This window comes from Parus major, chromosome 1A (assembly GCF_001522545.3).
Source record: "Parus major isolate Abel chromosome 1A, Parus_major1.1, whole genome shotgun sequence".
Lineage (NCBI taxonomy): Eukaryota > Metazoa > Chordata > Aves > Passeriformes > Paridae > Parus > Parus major.
This window is the reverse complement of record NC_031773.1, coordinates 34,071,900-34,095,165: the sequence shown is the minus strand read 5'-3', so window position 1 is coordinate 34,095,165 and position 23,266 is coordinate 34,071,900. Positions and strand designations below refer to the sequence as shown.

The 23,266-nt window shown below is 38.0% G+C and overlaps 1 long non-coding RNA gene across 1 annotated transcript; it reads left to right on the top strand.

Annotated features, from left to right (window-relative positions):
* The first annotated feature begins 222 nt into the window (after nt 1-222).
* On the top strand, nt 223-23,266 carry LOC117244478. The gene is made up of 2 exons (XR_004497668.1): nt 223-367; nt 16,747-23,266. It is a non-coding gene; the product is annotated as an uncharacterized LOC117244478 (long non-coding RNA).

Here is a 23,266-nt window from a genome sequence, read left to right as displayed (position 1 = left end):
AGAAGTAGAACTTAAGATTTTTTACTTGAGTCTACAGAGGAAAGTCAAATAAAAATTATCAAATGAGGAAAAAATTAGGGAAGTTACTGAAAGATTCAGGAAATACACGAAAGTTACCCAGTGGTAATGTAAATTTTTTAAATGATTTCTTCCTCTCTGATGGTTTCCCTCATGATTGTAATAGATTTAAGTCTTACACAGTGCTGGCTATAAACACTAATAGCTAGTCAGGAAAGGGAACAGAGTCCCTGATGGTCATCCTACATATTTTCACTGCAAAGGGCTTTTTCAGTTGTAAATATTTCTAATCAAAGTTTGTCAACTGATGCTGCAGGATACAATTGGGAAGAGCTCCCTATAAAACTTGGTAAGTCAAGCCACTTTGTGTTTTCTCTTTCACAGCTCTCTTCAAAATGATGCCTGCAAAAAACATCAGTGGGTAGGCTGCTAGTGCGCAACCAAAACTGTGTAGTAGACAAAGATTAATTTCACTTCTTATCATAATTTGAAATATTTTCAAGCCTTTTTTTAAATTTCTATTGCTTCTCTCATTCTTTTAGAGTAAGGTTTTTGAAGAGAGACTGTGTTTTTGCTGTGTTCTACAGACATGATCCATGGCTAGGGCTCCCATTTGTTAAGTTAATATAAGTGTAACCTTTTTATGCATTCTGCTCCCTGAGAAGATGCACCACATATGCTCACATATGCTTAATATCTTGCTTTGCCAGTGATGCTTCAAATACTTCAAATACTATTTGAAGTGTTGCTGAAATAGTATTTTCTTCCCCCCCTGACAAAGATAGGTAAATGAGATTTAGCAAGGCATGTGAGCAGACTGCATTTCAAGCATGCAAAGCATGTCACTGCTAGGAACCGGTCCAATATATGTTTCAGTGCATAGTTATGTGTTGTGCTAAGCTGTGATATCAGACATCTGCTTAAAAGTCAGCATGATTTCAGAACTTCACTGCCATGGGGTCTTTCTATGCTTAAAAGCCATTAAAATCCTTGGACGTGAAAGTGTGCTATCAATTCAGGCCCTTTACCCACAATAAGTATATATATATATATATATAAGTATATGCAATATGTATATTTTTCACTGGAAAAGAAGGAGAAAGAAGACATTGGACTCATGATAACAAAGGAAAATATATTTATTAGGAAAATTGAGAGCAACCACTGTGTGTGGAAAGAAAATGCAAGCTGCTTGCTTCCTCTTTCCAAAACTGTGCATCTGAGTGCATGGATGAGATCTCTGAACTTCAGGGATCTTGAAAAGAATTAGATTCTTCAAGATTTTTGCAATGTAGGTCACCTGAGAATGTAGCCAGGAAAGAAACTGTCCCACTTCATGTACTGTTGAAGATTCTTGTGTGCTACCATTGTGAAATTTTGTGGGCTTATGATCTTAAGTGTGTGTCACACAAGTAAAAACGCTGGAGCATTTTCTACACTTAATAAAATCTGTTAAATGTTTTCTTCTTTCTTTTTTTAGAACACAGTTCTAGTTCCTAAAGTAGAGCAAGGAAAAACAAATATGAAATAACCCATCAAATGGATATAAAACAGTGAATTGTACTTCCAGTTTCTTTCAACAGTTGGAGAAAAAATCTTATTCTCATAGTAAGAGAGTCTGTATCACAGGACTGATTAGTCTTCCTGATCACAAACCTCAACAGTAAAGTTATGACCTCAGGGAGTTAGCAAATGTCCTCATGCAGGGCATAATACCAAATATCATTCTTATGTAGTCAGATCTGATTAAGCTAGGTGAATGGTAAACTCATTTCATATTCAAATTACAGAACTAATAAAAAATGCATGAAGGCAAGAGATTGAGAAGAGGGGGCTGCAGGAAAGTGAAAGGGGAAAAAATTCCATACTCTGTTTTTCAGAATGTATTTGGAGTGTGCAAAACATGTCTGAATCCTTGCACACATTAACTCTCTTTAGAGCCAAACATATAAAACTTGCCATTGGTAAGAAGAATGGCCTAAAAAGTATATAAACATAGAGTACTACCTTTGATTTAGAGAATGAACCAGTACTTTTGCAACCCTGATGAAGCTCTTGCTGTTCATTAACACTGGTGTGAAAAGAATAAGTAATGGAAGCAATGTGTTTGTGCAGATTTTATTGAATATACAGATTTTAATGGACCATGAAGTGAACTAACACAAGGACAGTTCCTGAGAAGGCACAGTACAGTGTAAAGACATGAAAGAGAGAACAATCTGGAACAATCAGAGATGAGGTCTTGTTTTTTCTTGTGTGAGGATTCTTCTGCCTATTTTTTTCATCCTCAGAGGAAATAGGGTGTTTTAAATGACAGTCAAATCATCAAGGAGGAGAGGCATGGAATAGTACTGAAGAAACTGGATGGAGGCTTCAATATGAAATCAAGATCTAGATACTGGTGACATCATTATTGAAAGTCTGTATTGCGTATTTAAAAAAAAAAAATAAAAAAAATTTGTTAGTTATATCTCATTGTGGATCCAGTACCAGGTCACACAATGCATTTTCTCAATAACTTTAAGAGAGGACTGTTTTTTTCAGGAAAAAAAAATATTTAGAATTCTTAAGATTAAAAAAGGCCCATAAGGTCATCTAACAGCACCACCACGTTCATCACTAAACCATGTCCTCAAATGCCATATCCACAAGTTTTTTGAGCATTTCCGGGAATGGTTACTCAACCACTTCCTCAGAAAGCCTGTTCCAATGCTTTAAAACCTTTTCCATGAAGAAATCTTTCCTAATATCTAATATAAACCTCCCCTTGTGCAACCTGAGGCAGTTTCCTTTCATCCTGTCACATCTTACCTGGGAGTAGACACTGACTCCCACCTCACACAAGCTCCTTTTAAGTAGGGGCAGAGGGCAGAAAGATCTTCCCTCAGCCTCCTTTTCTCCACTCTAATCTCATCTACTCTGCATCAGACCTGTGCTCCAGACCCTTCACCAGCTCCTTTGACCTTCTCTGGACTCACCCCAGCACCTCCATTTCTTTCCTGCAGTGAGAAGCACAAAATTGAGCACAGGACTTAAGCTGCAACCGCACCAATGCTGAGTACAGGGAGATGATCATCTGTATAGTTCTACTGGCCACACTATTTCTGATACAAATCATTAATTCAGTACAATATCATTGATATTGCTCATGTTTGAATGTTACCAGTCAAATTCTGCTAGTTTTACTTGGAAAAAAGAACTGCATTTTTTCTCCTGGTTGGATTTGGTCTATTCTGTTTCCACAGTATTAGAAAAAGTTGCAAAATAACCAATAGAAAATTTGTGTATAGTAATTTTGCTGCTTTTTCTAAAGTGTTTGTGTTTCTCTTTCATCCTCAGTATTTATCATCATCATCATATTTATTATTTCATCATCAATATTTATTATTCATAAAAGTAGCAGTTTGGAGTTCATCCAAATGTACATTTACATAAGGTCAGTAAAGACCTAAGTACAAAGACAAAAAGAGATCGTGAAAGAACCTGTAAAAGGCCAAGTAAAAAAGGTGAAAATTCTTTAGAGAAGGAAAAAGGTGGGACAGATATCCATTCCTAGGACACAGGTGTGTGGACCTGACTGTGCACAGTTGATGCTCAGTCACTAACAAGGTAACTCCAACACTCTGAATCAAATTCCTTATCATTATCTCTATGCAGCCAGAGTTGAGCCTATGGCTGCAAATCTCATTGTTTCTGCATTTTCTTGGAAATTATGACCAGACTTCTGAATATCCTTCAGAGAGTACTCAAAAGTTAGTTCCTGCAGTACTTAAAGAGTATGTTGGATATAGGAAGGCACATTCCGTTGATGGTTCTTTCTTGGGGTGGCAAGACTTGTGAGGAGTAAAATGATGTAATGTCATGAACCAGGCCGACAGTTATCACATTTAGTTAGCCTATTAGATGGTGTCTTTAATAAAAGTCACATTATTTATGTTATATATATATATATATATATATATATATATAATTTTATTATTTCTGGTTTTATGGTTGGCAATCCATGGATAGCAGCTAAAGATTATTTTAATTATAACTCACATTTAAGGGCCTGCTTTTGCAGGAATTATGTCAAGAAAAATGTTGGCAAATTCACAACAAATGCAAGATTGGGCAATAAGGGAATTAAAAGGATTTGTAAAAAAACCCAGTGACTAAGTGCCTATTTCACTGCCTGTTGTATCCTGTTATATCTAGAGAATGGAAAAAGGAAATTCCATATTGACTGGATTGAGCTGTACTTGCCATCTCAGTAATGAAACCATCATGCAATTCCTTCAAATGAAATCTCAGTTAAACTGCACAACTGTTTCTCTTTACTTTCACACTGTAAAAATCCAAAACAGCAAGTGTCCAGGAAAAGACATTCATTGGAAAGAAGCTACCAAAGTCTGTGCTTTTGACTGTCATCTGCAGCTTATTTCACACCCCCCACCCCCCCACTCCCCCCAAAACCAAGAAGTCAAAAATGGAAACTGCATGGGTGGTTTATTACTCAGCATTGGGTTCCAAGTGAGTCTTGATGCAATTGTCTTCTTGATAGAAAACGGATTGATAATTTGTGTCCCAAATCCATAGTTATTTGAACTCATTAGATTTGAGAAAATTTGAAAATGTTGCAGATTGTGCATATACTCTCAAGTATTCTTGTATTTAATTGTTGGGCCTGGGTCCCCTCTTCATGGTAACTGATACAGTAATTTACAGCTTCGCAGGTGTATGGGGGTATATTAGGGAAATTAACAGATTCTAATTTTCACAAGCCCTCTGTTACAATAAATTTGAAATATTTTTGCCAGGAAATGAGACCTGAATACTTAAATTTCCAGTGAAGTTCTTTTCCATGATCATTACCATTTAATGTATTTTTTTCAGTAAATGTTCAATGTGGTGATGTTAATAGCAACCATTTCCCTTGAAAGAAGGTAATTTCTTTGTTTCACTCTCTTTTTAGAGAGATCTGTCTGCTCAGTTTCTGTGCCATTTCAGTTCCTTTGAAGAGTTTTGTAACTGAAGGCAGCTATTCTATTCACACAAAGAATGTTGGACAGGTTAATACTATTGTGCAATATTGTGCAATATTAATGCATTGTGCTATAACCAGCACAAGTTCCTTAACATAGCTCTGCCAGAAAAAAATATTTTTGATGCCTTGCTAAATAGCATTTTTTACTCTCAGGATTTGTATGTGTGAAAAAAAAATAAAATTCAGGATATAGCAAGAGAAAAACACACAAAAGTGAGCAAACAAAACTAAAAAAAGGCCCTTTCAGCTTCTCTTTCACCACTTCTCACTGGAAATTTGGTTTTAAGTGTATTTTGTTTTACTAGAATATTAACTTTATACTGGAGTTTAGTAACTCACATTGGAAGTCAGGAGTCAAAGACTGACTCCATGCTGGGGACAAGGAAAGATGGATAGGATTGATTGTTACACTTTTGTAGTCTCTCCTGGAGTTCTCTTGGTTCTGTATAGCTGCCTATCCCTCAATATTAGCAGTAAAGACCATTTCAGCCTTCACGAAATATTGTCCAAATATCTGTTCCTGAGTAGGTCATTAATTTTCAGGGACTTGCCAGCTATGCTACACAGTAGGTGGGAAAAATGTGGTGGTGCTTGGGTGTGATGCCAACAATAACTGGCTATTCACAGCTATGATTTCTCACTAAGTAATTATAACTTCTGCTTTACTAGGGGAAAGAAATAATACTAAGAATGAATTTTTTTAAACACATTTCCTCATTACCAAATCATTCTTAAGTTTTCTTTGGGAAAAGGAGCTAGTAGCCCTTCTTATTGGGTGGAAATTTCCACTAACTTTCTTGAGAACTCCAGACATGCTAAAAGTACAGTGTCTATATACCTCTGTGGCAAGGATTATCCTCTTTTCCTAGTAGGATGCAGTCTCTATATAACACAGACATGTTATCATGGTGTTTATGATCTTTTTGACACTGTTTCCTTCCCAATTACACTTTTGGAATTCCTGAAGGTGGCTGTTCCGATATTCGGTAAACTTCCTCCTGAAAATGTGGCTGCTTTTTCACATCAGAATGAAGGACTGTTAATATAACACTGTTTGTCTCAATTTATCATTGCTGCCTTTGTCTGGTCACGGATCATGAAGATACAGTGATAATCAAGTTCATTTCCTATTTAGTTTCCCTGTAGAACTGCTGTTTCAACTATTGCTAGACTGTATAATTAATTTTCAGTCCTTGTAAAGGCAGAGCTTCCCAGCAATATAATAGAAGTGAATTTTTCATTTTTTTTACCTGTATTTTTCTACAGATCCTTTATAAGTCATTATCTGTCCATTGCTGCAGGCACTTCTTCACTTCCACATTTTATTTGAGCAATGTTTGTTCTTTTAAATTATAAGGATTTTGGTACATAGTCTTTGGTCAAGATTTGTTTTGAGATCCCTAAAGTGAAACCCTGAAGTCTCCATTTTGCTCCAGTTCAGTCACTGGGAAATGTGGACAGCCATTCATTTGAGAAATTCGAGCCATTGTCCAAATACAGACCAGGGAGTTTAAATTCCTATTTTTGAAAACTTTGCCCAAATTAATTACAGATTTTGATTTTTGCAGAGGGACCACTCTATGTTTTTACTCTTTTAGATAATGGAAAAAGTCAAAAAACATTAAAGTAAATACAAGAAGAGATTATGTGGTGATGTCAGCATTTTGCTCTATTTTTTTGCTAATGCTAGAGATTGGGAATGAAAGATGTTAGTTCCTCAAGTAAGAGTGGAGACAAAGATTACCAGCTGCAGAATTTGTGGGATGAGTATTATTTTCCAGAGCATTTATGGCAGAAAGCACTTTTGGCCAAAAGTTTACTCACACCCCTAGAGGAGAATTTGGGACTACTAGAAGAACAACCTTAAGTCAAGTCCAACATCAGGGATGGGACACGATGGAGCAGGAGAACATGGCACAGGTGTAACTGCAGAGGTGCAGATAACTTTGGATGATGATGTGGAAAACAGAGTTTTCTGGAAAGGGAGATCCAAAGAAACATCCAACAATAAGCAGAAGAAAAACAGGATATCAGAAGAGATACAGGGTAACAGAATACAGCTGCTACAGAAAAGAAAACATGAAAGGCAGAACTGAAAGGGAGTGCTGATGCAAGAAAATAAGATATGAGTATGAAGGATGGCTGTGGACTAGAACTCAATGGCCAAAATAGACAATACACATCTGATTTGAAAGTGAATTATAGATGAGATGAAATGAGTTTCAAACAAGTAAAAGAACCCTCTTTAGGCCATCGTGGAAAATGGATTTTGTGATTGGTATTCCCCACTAATCAATGGGCTTATCTCCTGAACAGACCCAGAGGAAAAAAAGACATATTGGTTTTCAGGCTCTGGGATGCATAGAAGTGGAGACAAATTGACAAAAAGTCTTTATTGTGAGAAAAATACAGCTTTGCTATATTTGCACTAGGCTGTATGGGTAGCATTTTAAAAGAAGCAAATCAGGGAACCTCAATATCTTTTCTAGTGAGAGAGAAAAAAACAATGATAATATAAAGAACTGGGTTACTGAGATGGTTTGTGGGTTCCAGTTTGTGGAACTAAGTTGGTAATTCATAAGGAAAGTTTTAAACAAATAGAAATACAGATAAAGTTGAGAGATGCTTACATAATCTCCAAAGAAAGCTCATGTTTTATTTCACAGCAACAGTGAAATTAGGTAAAGGGTAGAAAAAATACAACAAAATGGTAAAAAGTTTAGGAATAAAGAGAAATTATTAATGAGTAGAATCACATGGATGGTGCAGCTAAAATAATGTGATTTAGCCAGAGAATTGAATGAAATTAGAAAGAAAGAATTTAAACAGGTAAAGACTGAAAGAAATAAGGTAAAGAACCTAAAAAGGAGAGTGAAGGAATGTGAACAGTGGATACATTACATGAATGTAAGTATTACAGAGAAAAAAAAGACGTAATAAAAGAGCCAGAAGGACAGAGAAATACCTGTTGAAGGATTTGCAGTACTCAGAGAAGAAAGCAAATGCAACAGGCAGGCATGACACATGTTCAGATGTGGAATGTTGAAAAATAATGAGCTAAATGAGCATACAGAGAAGACAATAGATTCAATTTGGGGAAAAAATTAAGATAATTATTTTATGAACAGATCTTGAAGTTCAGTTTTATATGTTGCACATTTCCCCCTTTATTAATGTAGAAATAATAGAAGAACAAATGCTATTGGCAATTATATGACCACCAGTAGTGCTGAGAAAACAATGCAGCACATTTGGGGACAGATTTTATTTAGCAGTTCCACTGCAGAAAGTGGTTCAAAAGTCTGGAGGATGATCATGAGGTTTCCTGATGCTTTAAAGTGAAGAGGTATTGCCAATATTCAGCAAGACCAGACTATCATATGAGAAGGATTGAAATACTTTGAGAATTACAATGATAGATAGAAATGTGTGGATGCTACAAGGGAAATGTGCAAGTGTTTCTTGAATGAACCAGGGATTCGTTAGCTGAAGAAAACAGACACATCAAAGATGTGGAAATGCTAACTTAGGGCTGAGAAGAATCAGGAGCACTGGCTGATCACAGGACAACCCTGAAATGCAGAAGTGAGAAGACACACATGACCATAGGTCATGCTATTTCTGAGAAGAGAAGCAAGGCAATCCTTGGCTGAGCAACTGCCCTCACTCATGCCCATGGAAGTGAGCTGCCTCAAAACAGAAGGATGTTTTATTGATGGGGAGTCAAGATTCTGTTTAGAAGAAAATTTAAAACAAATTCTAAAGAGGAAGAAGACTGAAAGAAAATGTCATGGTAAATACACTGTACCTTCAAATCAAACTGGGAAGGAGAAAGAAGCATTTTAGTCACAAAATTGCAATTGCAAGACTGTGGAGCATCCCTGCTAGTGCAACAGGCAAAATGCTAACAGTTTTAAGAGAAGCTTAAAGAACAGAACATGTCTGCCATGTAGAGGACTGCCATGCAGTTACGCAGATGTTCCTGTCCCCAGCGCCAGCCAGCACCCCAGGTCCACCCGGAGACCCAAGTCTGACTGTGACCATGATGCCAGCAGCCCTGTGGCCAGCCCAGGCCCTGCAGAGCCTGCTGGGGCTGTCAGGGTGGAGTCCAGCCCTGCTGCCTTCCCCCATTGTCTCCATTGATGGTCAGGGGGGTGGTGCTGCTGTACCTGCCACCACCTCCAACCTGCCTGGGGGCTGCAGATCGGCACCCAACACCTGCCTGGACTGTGTCTGTATGCTGGATGCAGCTCCTAACTCACCTGAGTGGGCACTCCACTACTCCTTGGCAATTCCATCCTCTGGGGCATGCGTGGAACAAGGCAAACTTGTGATGGTCCTGTAGCCCCAGGAGTGTTACAGAGCCTGTGATAATATTGATCTAGGTCTTAAAATCCTAGTAAAAGCAACAAGTACAAAGTAATTATTCACTGTGGCTTGTGCTAACATTTTCTGTAATGCCCTGGTTATTTCTTCACTGTAATTGTATTTCCTGTATTTCATCACTGTAAATGTATTTCCTGTAATTTCTTCACTGTCTTCATGGCCTTTCTAAGGAGATCAATATCAATGCGCACATTTTCTGACTGGAGAAACAGCAGCCAGGAGCTCAAAGGCCAACCAGCAAATCTGGGACAAAGACTGAAGCAGAACTGAGCTCTTTCCAAGGAGCTGATCTGGGAGTCTGCACAACACCTGCTTAGAGAGATCTTGAGAGAGAGAGACTCCATTTCTTAGGGTACCCTGTTTCACAGACAGTGAAAACCAGGCCTGAAGACTGTGTTGATGCTTTGTCCAGGGCTAACATGCTAAATAACCTGACAGCGACATCAGATTTTAGTTTAAATGATGATGGTTTTTGATGGCAATGCCTAGACTGGAAGAGCAATAATACTTATGTTAGTTATAGTATTTAAAATATCTTTTAGAAAGTTTAGGAAAATCAGTCATTGTTCTAATGGCCAAATCGGTCTGGATGGTCTCAGAAAAAGAATCTATTCCCCATATTTAGCTGAAATGCCTTAGAATGCTTATTTCTTTTGCATTTTCCCGAAGGCAACACTTTTTCCTTGCACCCAGGAAATAAACTCTTTTCCAGTGCTGCAATGGAGGACTGTAAAACCCTCCATCAGAACATGTGGTGGGAACCAGGCATCTATCCTGTTGCACAACACAGAATATCATCTGTGTCTTGCATGCAGTTAAAAGTAAGAGCTATATCCATTTAATGTTCTTGTGGATGCTTTCCTGGCAGCATGACTCAGTGTTGGGGAGTACATTCCCTGAATTACCTTTTTAAAAAAATCTGATCACAACTTGCTGTACAACGACTCGGTTGATTCAGTTTTCCATTTTTTAAATGAACTGAATATCAGATCCTTTGATAACTTAAATGAGTGCAGCTTTTGGAATGGCCTGTGCCAGCTGAGGATATGCCTCCATCTCCTAGCAACATCTAACCTTAGCTCACTCTGGTATTCAATGCTTTATCTACAACAGGCTTGGCTAAATCATCCTGCCTGCTTATATAGTACAAAGTGATTTTAAAATTGCTGGACTAACCAACAGAACTTTTCCCCTTGCAACAGGATCCTCTGCCTGCAGAAAGATCATGGCATTATGGAAGCATTTTGTGCATTGGTCATGTTTCCATCCTTGAAATTAATAAAAACCATTTGCTGTATGTGAACAGTGAGCAGGTTAACACTGAGGTATATTTGCCGGGGCTCTTCATGCAGTGGAAAATAAAAGGACCTACTTCTAAATCTAGATCTCCTGGAGTTAAGGAATTAAATGTCCAACCTTTTCTCTACCATCTCCAAATATAGACCAGTAAGAGTGGAAAATCTAACTCTTAGTGCAAATGTATTGAGAACACAAAATTGGTATGTGCCTATATATTGGTAGGTTAACCACTTTTCATGCCCTACTGGGACTTCTAGACACATGTACTCAGACAGCTATTTATGTGCTGGGATTTTTCACATAATTTTGGGGTATGCGAGCTCATACTGCTAGTTTAAAAATATAAATCCATTTATATAAACATGTGCAGTCAATACAAAATTCTGTACATGTGACAGCGCTGAAATAATGAGTTAACCAAATGAGATGAACAAAGTTAAGTCTGGGAGTGTATAAACTCAGCAGGATTCTGGAAAAAAAAACCAGAGACTTTAAAATAAAAATGGAAATGTTTATGTTGGATGGTATTGAAAGTATAAGCAATACCAGCAACATCAGTTCATTCATTCTATGGTGCCCACGAACATCCCAAATTCTCTGTGATATCTAGCCATGTGTCATTTTAAAACAAAATTACCCACCCAATTACTCATTTTTTTAATATTAATATGTTTTCTCAAGCACACACTTGCATTTATATGTAGACAGATATACCTGCCCTGTGATTTTCATTTTGCTAATAATTTAAAATAAGAATCCAAATTCCTCTGTGATTGTCTCCTTTGTTAAAATAGTTTGCTACTCAAATATCTGAATGCTGTAGCTTTTAAGAAGCTGTATGAAATTTATACATCATGTGACCACACTTGTCTGATGAACAAAGATTGCTCAACAAAGCATTTTTGTGATGGTTTGAAGAATTTTGGAGTGGCCTTTTCATCCTTACACTACTCATTGAAACTAGGAGGATTTGGGATAAACGATAATACTACGGGAGCAAGTTTACGCAGATGTCGTTTACCCTCAGGTGCTCTTTTGCTGGCATATGTGATAATTTGGATTATCATTTTATGATGATCATTTTATGCCCTTGTACCATGTAAATACTGAAATTGTAATTTGCACAGAAAATATTTTTTCTTGCACGAGGAATGCAAGATTAATGTTAAAGATGGAGGAAAGAGTAGCCTATCTGTTGTACTCCTATCCCCTTGCATCTGGAAATTTCTTAATTTCACATATTGAAAATGTTTGTGGCATGTTTTTTACAAAGTGTAAGTGTAGGACAGGGCACAGAGAACCCTTAAGTACAGAAAGTCTAGTATAAATCCCATTGCCTGTTGAAATAACTGCTATTTGCAGCTGAAAATGCTCATCAGGTTCCAACTATTTGGCTGCAGTTCTCTTTCCATAAACATTGGAGTCACATCATACATGTCTACAGGGCTCAGCCACACCTCTTCTGCCTTTGCCTGCCTGCCTCTAGTGGTGCAGCCAACACTACAGTCCAGAATACTCTCCTTATCATTCTTAGTTCCTCCTTCTAAACCTTTAAATTTTGTTTGGGGCTTCAACAGGCTATCTTTCCCCTACGTCTCTCCAATTTGGTGTTGCTGACCTCTTTGTACATTGGTAAAACAGGTTTTTTTTATGTTTCAAGTGACTCTGATCTTAACCTACATGTTGATAGAAATAGCTGGTGACGTTTTAACTTTCAAGAACAGTTTAAAGCTTTAAGAGCTATCTCCACCCTGTTGACCTATTCAGCCTAAACAGATTGCCAAAACTTTGGAGATGCCAAAGGTTGTGCTAGTGAGTTCCATTTGGGTCTCCCACCCAAATAAAAGGGTGGAGAAATCCAGATGCAATGTCATTCAGGAAGGCCAAAAACCCTGTAAGATTCCATGAAAAATATTTATTTTTCATTTTTTAATCCAAACCAGAATAAACAGCACCACATCTTTTTTGCCTTAAACTCAAGCACAAGAGAAATTTGGACCACCACTGAAGGTGGAAATTCTACATGCCTGACCTTATTGTCATGTTTTTAAGCAGAAACACAATGGTTTTAGTGAAGTTTTTTGCATAAAAAAGACGACTGTCTAGCACTTGGGAAGTTTTGGTTGTTTGCATTTAAGTGTGCATGATAAAATATTTTGTCAGCTCTTTGCCTGTGTGTTGACAATGTATGTTCAGGTAGTGTTACTTGTGAAAAGAAAATCCTGGGAGGTACGTGCTTGAACCTGTCCATGGCAAGAAAGTCTTCTCATTTCTGTGCATTTTAGGTGTAGTATAAATAGGTAGGTAGGTAGGTAGGTAGGTAGATAGATAGAGATATTCTCAAGATACATAGATAGATAAATAGATAGATAGATAGATATAGATATTCTCAAGATAGATAGATAGATAGATAGATAGATAGATAGATAGTTACAAAATTCAGCTTGCTACCAGTGCTAGCTGACAGGCTTTGCCAAAATGGACTGCTTTCAACCTTTCCCCAATAGGTGATAGAATAATCCTAGGAAGGGCTTCCTTACACCATAGATATCCTGGTCAGAAATGCAGCTACAAAATTTCTCTAGAGCATTATGTAGACGGTGCCAACTAGTTGTCTGTTGGGGGTTTTCCTTATTCTGATTGGCACTGGGTTTGGTTGGGAAAGAGTTAAATTTTTCACAGAGGATGATGGGGGGTTCTGTTTTGGATTTCTGATGAAAACGGTGTTGATAACATCAGGATGTTTTGGTTACTGTTGGGTGATTACGCAGTCAAGGCCTTTTCTGCTTCTCAGACTGCCCCACCAGTGAGTAGGCTGGGAATGTACAAGAAGTTGGGAAGGGACCTGCCAGGACAGCCAACCCCAGCTCACCCAAAGGATATTCCAGACCATATGGCATCACCCTCAGTGATAAAAGCTGGGGGGTGGAAGTTTCAGGAGGGCTGCCATAACTAATGTATTGGCTGGGCATCATCTGGTTGGTGGTGTGCAATTTTCTTTTGTGTCATATTTTTTTTTTTTCAGTTGTCAATTTTTCCCTCTAGTTTTTCAAATAATTAAATTGTCTTTATCTCAGCACATATTTTCTCACCTTTACCCTTCTGATTCTCCCTCCATCTTGCTGTGAGGTCATGAGAGAGTGACTGCATGGTATTTAGTTGCCTATCATGGTTAAGCCATGAAAAGAATTGAACTGCCGTATGAGCCCATTAACTTCTCCCGAATCCCTGGAAATAACAGAATTTAGTTTGGGTAATTGTCATGAATGTGCATCTACAGTGCTTAATTTCCCTTGTTTCTACTCTGCTTCGCTCCTAACCAGTATTATCCTAATAGCAGTAGGAGAAATAAAAAAAGAATGGGTGAGATTAATCTGACTAAATATAAACATCTACAATAAAAATCATCACTTCTGGCTGTCTTTGTAGTCAATGGGGAGAAACAAATGTTTATAAAGTATGATTCATCTCAATCTGAGGTGGATGTCTGTGCTGGTTTTGGGTAGAGTTAATTTTCCTCACAGCGGTTGGTTTGGGGCTGTGCTTCAGATTCATGCTGAACACAGGGCTGATAATATAGAGAAGTTTTTTCTATTGCTGACCAGGGCGTACACAGAACTTTCTTTCACCTTTTGTACTGCTGCACAGGTGAGGAGATTGGGGGTGTGTGGAAGGATGGGAGGAGACACAGGAGACACAGCCAGGACAGGTGATGCCAGTCAACCAAAGGGATATTCCAGACCATAAGACATCATGCTCAGTGCATAAAGTGGGGTGGAGAAGAAGGAGATCTTTGAAGTGATGGTGTGGGGCTGGCTGCTCATTGGGGTTAAACCACAAGAGTGTCTAAACTTGTTTGCAGGAATCATGGCCTAAAAATGCCCGATTCTCAACATAATAGGAGCCTTTGATGACAACTTCAGGTGTAGGTCTCTTCACTTTAGAATTCCTTATCCAAAGGGAGATGAAGTGAATCTCACATAAGGAGATGCTAAGAAGAGATAAACTACATAAGGCCAGACTATCTAGCTTAGTGCCACCAGAGCCTGATGCCTGAGACAAGATACTTAAAGAATAATGCAAGACCAAGGCAAGTATTATCTTTCTTTGTTATCCTCTCCCAGCTTCTGGTAGTCAGCAGATTACAGTCTCCATGTGCCAGAGGTTTCCCTCTGAATCACTGCTTATTATGATGTTTTCTATGCATTTCTTTAGACCAGAATAGAATATTTAGAATTAATATATCCCAGTGGCCCTCCCCATCAAACCTTCCTCTGAGGCTTCAGGATTCTTGTCCAGGATTAAAAGTGTCCTACTACTCCTAATCTGCCCACATATGGAAACTGTTTCAGTCTAATTCCTCTGTACTTTCTCTGTCATTGTATTCAACACAAATGTGCAGCATGGATCATATTGATGTGTTCTATTCTTAGTTTCTTTCCTGATATTTCCTAATGTCCTAGCTGTCTTTTTGACCACTACTGTGTATTACACTATTTTTGTGGGTAATTATTCACCATTAATCCATAACTGGGTTCCCTAATAGTAGCATTAATAAATAAATGAACCATAAGGCATTTTTTACCTGTGTGCATTGCTTTACACTTGTCAAATAAACTCCAAATCCTATTTTGTCCCTTTTCCCTAGAACATTCTTCCACAATTCTTTGAATTTTTCTTGATTATGGCTACTCTGGTCTATTTTATATGGTCTGCAAATATTGCTGCCTTCTTGTTCATCCAGTTCCTGTATAAATATGCTAAACAGAACAGATTCCAGAACAGTTTAACACAGGACAACAGATATATACTTCTATGGAAAGTGACTTCTTAGCCTCAATCTTTGCTTTGTGTATTTTAAGCAGTTATTTATCCTACAAAAGCTTAGTTTTTTTTAGAAATTCTTTAATAGAGGACCTCATCATAGCCTGTTAAATTTTATGGTGAGTATTTGCTAGTTAGGGATTGAAAGGGGTATATTTTCAAATGTATTACAATTCACTTCACCACAGAGAGGTGAAGTGAATTGTAAAATATACATTGCATTATCAGAGAACTGGGTCTTTAGGTAGTGGAGGAGAAGCACAGAAGATCATCTTGTAATAAATAACAGAGGAATTGTGTGGAAAGGGGAAAGAATGGGAAAAAAGATAATTGCTTTCATTATACAATAAATTAGTTTAAATAAGTTGCAGTACAGGTGCTTGGAAGAGCAAGGTTCAAAGGAGGAATCTTTCCTCTCCCTGTTTCAAGCCTGCTGCTTTAGAGACTGCCTGCCTGCTTCTAATGTGAAACCGTAGCACACCATGTGAAGTATAAATATGGATTCCTTTAGAGGTTTGATGACATTTTGTTGGAAGACACAAACATGTTTCATGCAGATTTGTGATCTGCAAGAATTCATTGTGTGCCAGTACATTGGGGACTGTGCCATAGATCACAGTTCAAAATTGCCAGTTCACTCTATTTATTTACCTGGGTTAATAGAAACAAAAGAATATTGAGTTGCAATTAAGCTGGACTTGGAAAAGGATTTATGAAACCTTGTCAACTGTGTTATCCAACACAATACCATTTGTGGGAGAACAAAGATTGTTCATTTAGGATATGTTGAAACCATAAGTGAAATCACCTTACAAATATTTTTTCTCCTTGAATGGATAACATCTGACGGAGGGGAAAGCAATGCCTAACCCACTATTAAACATTACCAGGTTACCATTATAGTTAATTAGTAAGGCCTTACCCATAATCCTCTGAAGACAATCACTTTCTGGCTGTGACCCAGGCCTGCTGCAGTATAGGCTCACTGACTCCAGAAAGCTGACAAAAGTTGTTTTTCTGCAAGAAGCATGTTGTGAAAGAAGCCTAGTGAAGGTGAAACACGTGTTGTTACTTCGTCTTTAAGAGACCAGTTTGATCACAGCACTTCTGATGTTCATTTCAATGACAGGGAAATTTTTGCATCAATTTTAAAAACATAACTCTATGTGCTAATTGCTTTTTTTCTTTGGCAGGTACCTAAATTTAACTAGGAACTTGTTTTAAACTTATGCCACAGTTGAAAACTCACCAATATAATTTGAAAATCATATTTGAAAGACTGCAAGATTTTTTCACCCTTTGAAGAGAAGAACTTCTTTGGAAATTTGGATGATGGGACAGAGTATCCTCAAGTTCGCTCATGGCATAAAACCAGGAGGAGTGGCTGATACACCAGGCTTATTGGACTTCTCTACAAGGATGACCTGACAGTAATGCTGAGCATGTTTGTGTGGGGCATGTGTTTGCTTTTTGGATTGTGCCAATATGGCCCACTTCCTGAACAGAAAAGTGCCAGCATGACTGTGGCTACAGCCCATTCAGCTGCTGAAATTAATAGAATGCTGTGCTTTAATCCATAATGACATATCCTGGTTACTAAGAAGGAGGTTCAGGGGCCATCAAGGTGCTAGCTCCCAGGTAAGCTGTCTGGTATGTGGATGGATCATACAGTAAGCATGTCACTGGACTGCCAGACCTCTATCACACACAACTTGAGAACAGCTCAGCAAATATCAGCACTGACTACTGGAGACAGTAAAGGAACATAAAAAGGGATTGCTAAAGTTCTGTTCCTTACAGGATTTCTGGCTCATGGTGACAAGCTATTTCTGATTAATGTCCTGGTATTAAAGCCCCCACATTTTCAAGGTGAATTTCCAGTGACCTTTGAAAAGAACTCTTGCCTTTCCATTTCTTTCATACTTTTATTTTAATCTTATTCTAGCTGGTAATGTCAGAAGGCATGAAAATCAGAAAAATGTGTCATTACTCAGCAATCTTGTTGCTCAGCTGGGCTGTATTCTCCATAAGCTGCATTCAGTACTTTGCTCATTGAAACACCAGTGTGCAGGTTGCCCAGAACACATGTTGCATTATAGGGTCTCTGCCAGGGGGACATTGGATAAGAAGACCTCATGTGGCAGGCGTGGTGGCTCAGCACGTTCCATTTGTGGAGCACACTTTATTAAACAGAGAGTATGTAAGTGGGCTAATTCATCAAGGCTTCGTGGGTTTGTACTGGTGACAGAAGCCTCCTCTTTGAATTTTCTTGTTGAGCTGCTAATTGTCATTTGGCACTCCACATTGCTACATGGGTCAGGGGTGTTAAGGAGCAGAAATGGAGCATGTTTACCTCAGTAAACTAAGTAGCCTTGGACAGATGTTGTCCATAAGCTTGCCTGGGGTTCAGAACTTAGCTACCTCCTCATCCAAAGCGCACTGAGACACTTCATCTGGAAAGCATTATCTACCAAAATGTGTGAACAAAGGCATTCCTCACAAAATTTTTTTGTGGGTGCCACCCTCATTAGAAAGCTAGAGCATGAAGACATCCTCCTCTACATAAATGTAATGGTAATAGCAACATAATGTAATGTAATGTAACGTAATGTAACGTAATGTAATGGTTTCAGAGCCTTCAGCTTTGAGGTATAGGAAATCTGGATCCAGATCCTCTTCATCTTATAAACATGAAGATTCAGATCTCCCACCTGAGTGCCTTAAACCCTGGCTATGGGGAAGGAAAGAGAAGTGAACATAGTTTATTTTGTCAAAGTAAATGCAAAAAAGAAAGTTAAAGCCAGAGAACAAGAGGGAGATCTGGGCAATTTCCTGAAGGAGGGACTCCTGGACTTTTGATCTATACTTTCAGATAACTATTCCTGTTTATTATATCAAGAAATCACTGCATGAAAAGAACTGAATTGAAAAAACCCAAAACAAACTCTTTTCATGGGCCTAAGTGTTTTTGAATCTAACCATAGTTCCTTTCGTTGCTCACTTTTATGGTGCTCTATCTGTTTGATGCTTCTGCAGTCAATTCCCTTCATTTTACTGTAGCAAGCATGGTGGCTTGTTACTGTAACTTTATTTCTGAGAACAGTGACATGCCTGTAAGCTGTGGGTGTACATGCAGAATATGTATTATGTATGCCTTAGCCTCACTTCCCAGAGCAGAGGTATTATTCTTACTTTGGCTCACTTAGTAATTTCACTAATGGCTGGGAGAAGAATAATGGAAATCTGGAGATTTGGCTCATGAGATACAGCTGCTGTGCTGTGAGTAAAGCCCCCTTTGGAGATATCATTTGGGGCCAATTTCCTTATTTTGTAGTCAGGCAAAACTCCCATTGACGTCAATGGGAATTTTCCTTCCATAAAAAATGGGGGCTCAGGTTTGGCTCTGATTGTTTTGTCAGCTTGGACCACTTCAGATAATGCCATTATTCTGAACACCCATTGGTGGGCAGAATGCCCCTGTAATGTATTTAAGATATCCTCAGGTTGCATAAAGAAGTAAACTTAGGAAAAACAAGTCATCAGCAGCCTTTTTTTTTAGTCCTCCCTAATGCATCTTGTATGAGTTGTTGGACCTCCTCATACACATAAAGACAGCAGGTATTTTGAATTTAATCTTTCAAAATGTCTTTTAAATCAGACATATGGTAATAGCTTGTAAGTAGAAATGTTTATAAAAATGCATCACATTCAGGGATATTCATAAATGTGAACCACTTACTCTACCCCAAGCTTAGGAAAAGTAAATGTTATCCATTTTCACATAGTTTTTTAGCCAAAGTCTTTTAAGCATATAACTTTACAGCTTTCATAAAAAGGGAATAAAAATGAAAAATGTGTTTTGCAATGAATCTGCCACTGATATGAGTGTTCAGTTAAATGGACCATGCAAGAAAAGGGGAAAGATTTGCTACTGGGGTATTGCCAGTGATATCCTTTGACACTTCTATGGTCTCATGTGTTCCCGATCAAGCAGTACAGAGCACTGGAAAATCCCAAACCAATTAGCTTGAAACTAGAGCAGTCTGTATACATTTGATATGCAGTCAGAGGACTCTGACTTGAAATGATTGGCACTGAACTATGGCCTTTCTATTAACTTACCTTAAACCATTTTTGCACTTTTGTTGACACAGAAATTCACCAACTCTATTTATACCCTGGAAAATTGCATGTTTCTGCTTAGACAACAGATTCAAACTGTGTTTTTACTAGTGGCAGCCATTTGGAATTCTTTCCTACCACACTGTATCCCATTTCACTTTAAATCTCCTCTTCTGGACACACACAAGATTCAGTTCTGTAAAATCTAGTTACCAAATCTGGTAATTTATCATTGACATTACCTAGCTAAATATGTAACTGGTTCTAGTCCAGCTCTTAAATTCGTTGTATTTTGTTCCCATCACATAAATTTCAGTTTTCCTGGTGCAGTTCAGTACAGTTCCCGGTGTAAGATGCAGGCTGCCATACATGTTGTCCTGCATGTGCAGAGACAAGAGTATCAGCTGTGCTGTCTTTGTCTTCAGCCCCAGCTCTCCCTCTTGTCCTTCTGTGCAGCTGGTTTGAGGACAGATGACTATGAAAGGACTATAGATGACTATAACAAGGACTGTTAGTTGATTACATTTCAGCCACTGTTCAAACACTTAGAGCTGGTGAATGCTGAGATGGCTCATAGAGTTCCTCCCACCTTTGTGGTGCATTCCAGGAAGAATCAGGAAGGGAAGTTCCAGGGAAGAGCAGACAACACTCCTGATGGCAGAAAGCCTGCCTGTAATCTGACCTGGGAACCAATGTTGAGTTCCCGTGGTTTCTCTACCTGTAATCTTTTGGTTTTGGTGCGAGCCCTCAAACACCAGGTAGCGAGAGAGCTGTTGGCCTGGGGAGACAACTCCTCTGCTGTCCAACCATTCATGAAAGAAAGGGGAACCCTAAGGAAAGACTACATATTTCCATCTTCTACTCGGTCACACACTTATACACTTAGAAAGATGTATTTAGAGCATAGTAGAAGCTCTTAATGAAGTGTGAAAAACAGAATGCTCCAGAGAGTAGTTTTCCTTGTGAAGCTAAAAAGCGGAAGTGCATCATGAATATATTTGCATTTTTGCTACACGCTGGCTTACCTTCCAGAAAGCTGAAGTCTTCCTTTTCCAGTGCTACAAATCTGGAACTACTCATAATGATTAAATTCCCTTAAAGAAAAATAAGAAAGAGTGAAAAAGAATTATTTACTGGGGCCAAGGAATGCACAAACTACTGAAAGAAGAATTTTATAACTGTTTAACACAATATAACAGAGATGTTATGCCAGTCTTCAGGATAAAAAAAATAGTCCCATGAGGAATTCAGCTTCTTACTTGCTGTCTTATGTAATTTCATTCTTCTCTGTATAGATACTGTTTAGTTTTAAGTACAAAAGTAGTATCAGATTTGTTTTTCATATGCAAGAAATCCTATTTCCATCAGTTAACCTACTGTGACTGAATTTGTGTTCTTGGGCATAAGGAAAGATACTTAGATCATTTTTCAAACAACTGACATGTAAAGGACCTGCCACTACTCTTCCAAACACACCCAATACAGATGCATCTTGGTCTTTGCTGGTAGAGAATGCAGTTCAGGATTTTGCTCTCTTCATGGCAACTCAGTTTTCCTCTTTGGCTACACTGACCACTGCATCCTGAGCAGGCCCATGGACTCCCTGCCCTGCATATGGACAGTTGACCCCTACAGTAGAGAAAATGGGACAGATGTCAGTCTCAGGGACGAGTGCCATGAGAAACTGTGATTGTTAAAAATGTTTCCTTCTCCTCCTTGTCTATACACCTCCTGGGAAAAGTCCCTGCCCTTCACATTATTTGGGAGAGTATTAATTGTCTCATGTCACAACTGGGAAGTATTCTAACAGTTACATTTAACAGATCATCCTGGGAAGTTGTTCAAACTGATGTCCTGACTGTAATTGTTTTACTAGCAGAAATGTAGTCCAAAATATCACAAATCCTCCCCATTAAACTTGGAACACTAAGGAGCACTTGAACTGGTTTGCATGGCAAGCACAAATCTTAGTGTGATATGAGTTCTCATTGTTCTTTCTGAATTAAACTGAAGTCTCACTCAATATTGCTAGTTAGTAGTAATTTGGGAAGGGAAAAATGGTGAAGACAAGTAAGAACAGCATTAAGAAATAAGCCTTTAAAATGTTGAATAAATGTATCTATGTAGTTTTTAAAAAAAATGATGGACATCTCTCAAGACTGCTGAAATAATATTATCCCTCCATTTTTCCCCATTCCTTTGTCTAACCAAGAATAATTCAGTACAGCTGAAATTTGGAAGCTGAATTGAAATGCAACTGGGACTAATCCCAGTAAAGTTACTTGCCTCATGCCAGCTATTGACTTCAGTACAATGAGTAATTTTAATTGCATCATGAGTGTCTGAAACACCTTCTGTTCAACAGGCCTCTTGGAAAAGTGAAGGTTTTTTTGCTGGGATAAATCCTTTTTATTTCTTTCTTTTTTACAGTGTGTGAGGACTTAAAAATAACTTAATCATCAAACTGCAGACTAAATTAACAGTAGTGTTCAGAACAAAGCAAAAGGACTGGAAAACATGCAACTCTTTATAATTAATTTTCAGTCCCTGTGGGAAAATGAACAAATGTCATTTAAGCTGAAAAGTAATTATATTTTGCATATTGCTACATGGACACCTACAGAAGTGTGAGTCTGGCATTCTCACATTTATTGAGACAAAGAGAAAATCCAAACTTTTACTTGCAACTGTATTATTTTTTCTTAATTATTTTAGACCTTTCATCTATTGTATCATGAACTTTTTTACAGAGAAAAACAAACAATCCAGTAATAAAATTTGTGTAATTTAATGGTTTTAACTTCCTTTCTTGTGAAGTGGTCAAAAAGAGCATGTTTATTCTATTTTCGTTAGAGAACATTTTGGCAAAAACTTAATTTTGGAATAACTTCCTTGACATTTCACTTACCAGTGTAAAGAAGAATGAAGAGGGGCAAAAAAGAATTTCCACCTGGACACTTCTTCTTTGATGCTGCCATTATTCTGTGACAGCCATCAGCTATTCAAAATCTTCCTCAGTTACAAGAGAGAATGATATTTATGTGTTAATAATGTATGTTATATTTGTTATGTTATATGTTATTTTTCGCAGTATGATTTGTTTACCTTCAACTTTGAAGTTCACAGTTATCCTAATCATTTTGCTTGATGAATCATCTAAAACTGCTCCTAATCTGCATGAGATATAGGCTTTGGAAACTAAAAAGAGCTTCAGGAACTCACCAGTTCTGAAGATCATTTTTGCAGTATCAGGATCAAAGCAAAAGTGTTCCTGAAATTCCTTCTCAGCAGAAGATAGTGTTTCAGGAAATCATCACTAAGTCAAAAACATGTATGGTACATTGATGTACAACATCCCTGAAGAGTGTGTCTGTATCACATTAAATGCCACATTAGCCCAATATAACATGTGTGATGTATAGGCTTGACTATGCCTCTGCACAGTTAAAATAGATTTATAGATCAGTGTTTTCCTTATGTGTCAGGAGAGTTGTTGGAAAAAAGTACCCCATAGTATCAGGAAGTGGGGAAAACCTGGGAATGTGGTTGCATGTAAGGATAGAAACCCCTAATAAACACTGTACTCTGAAA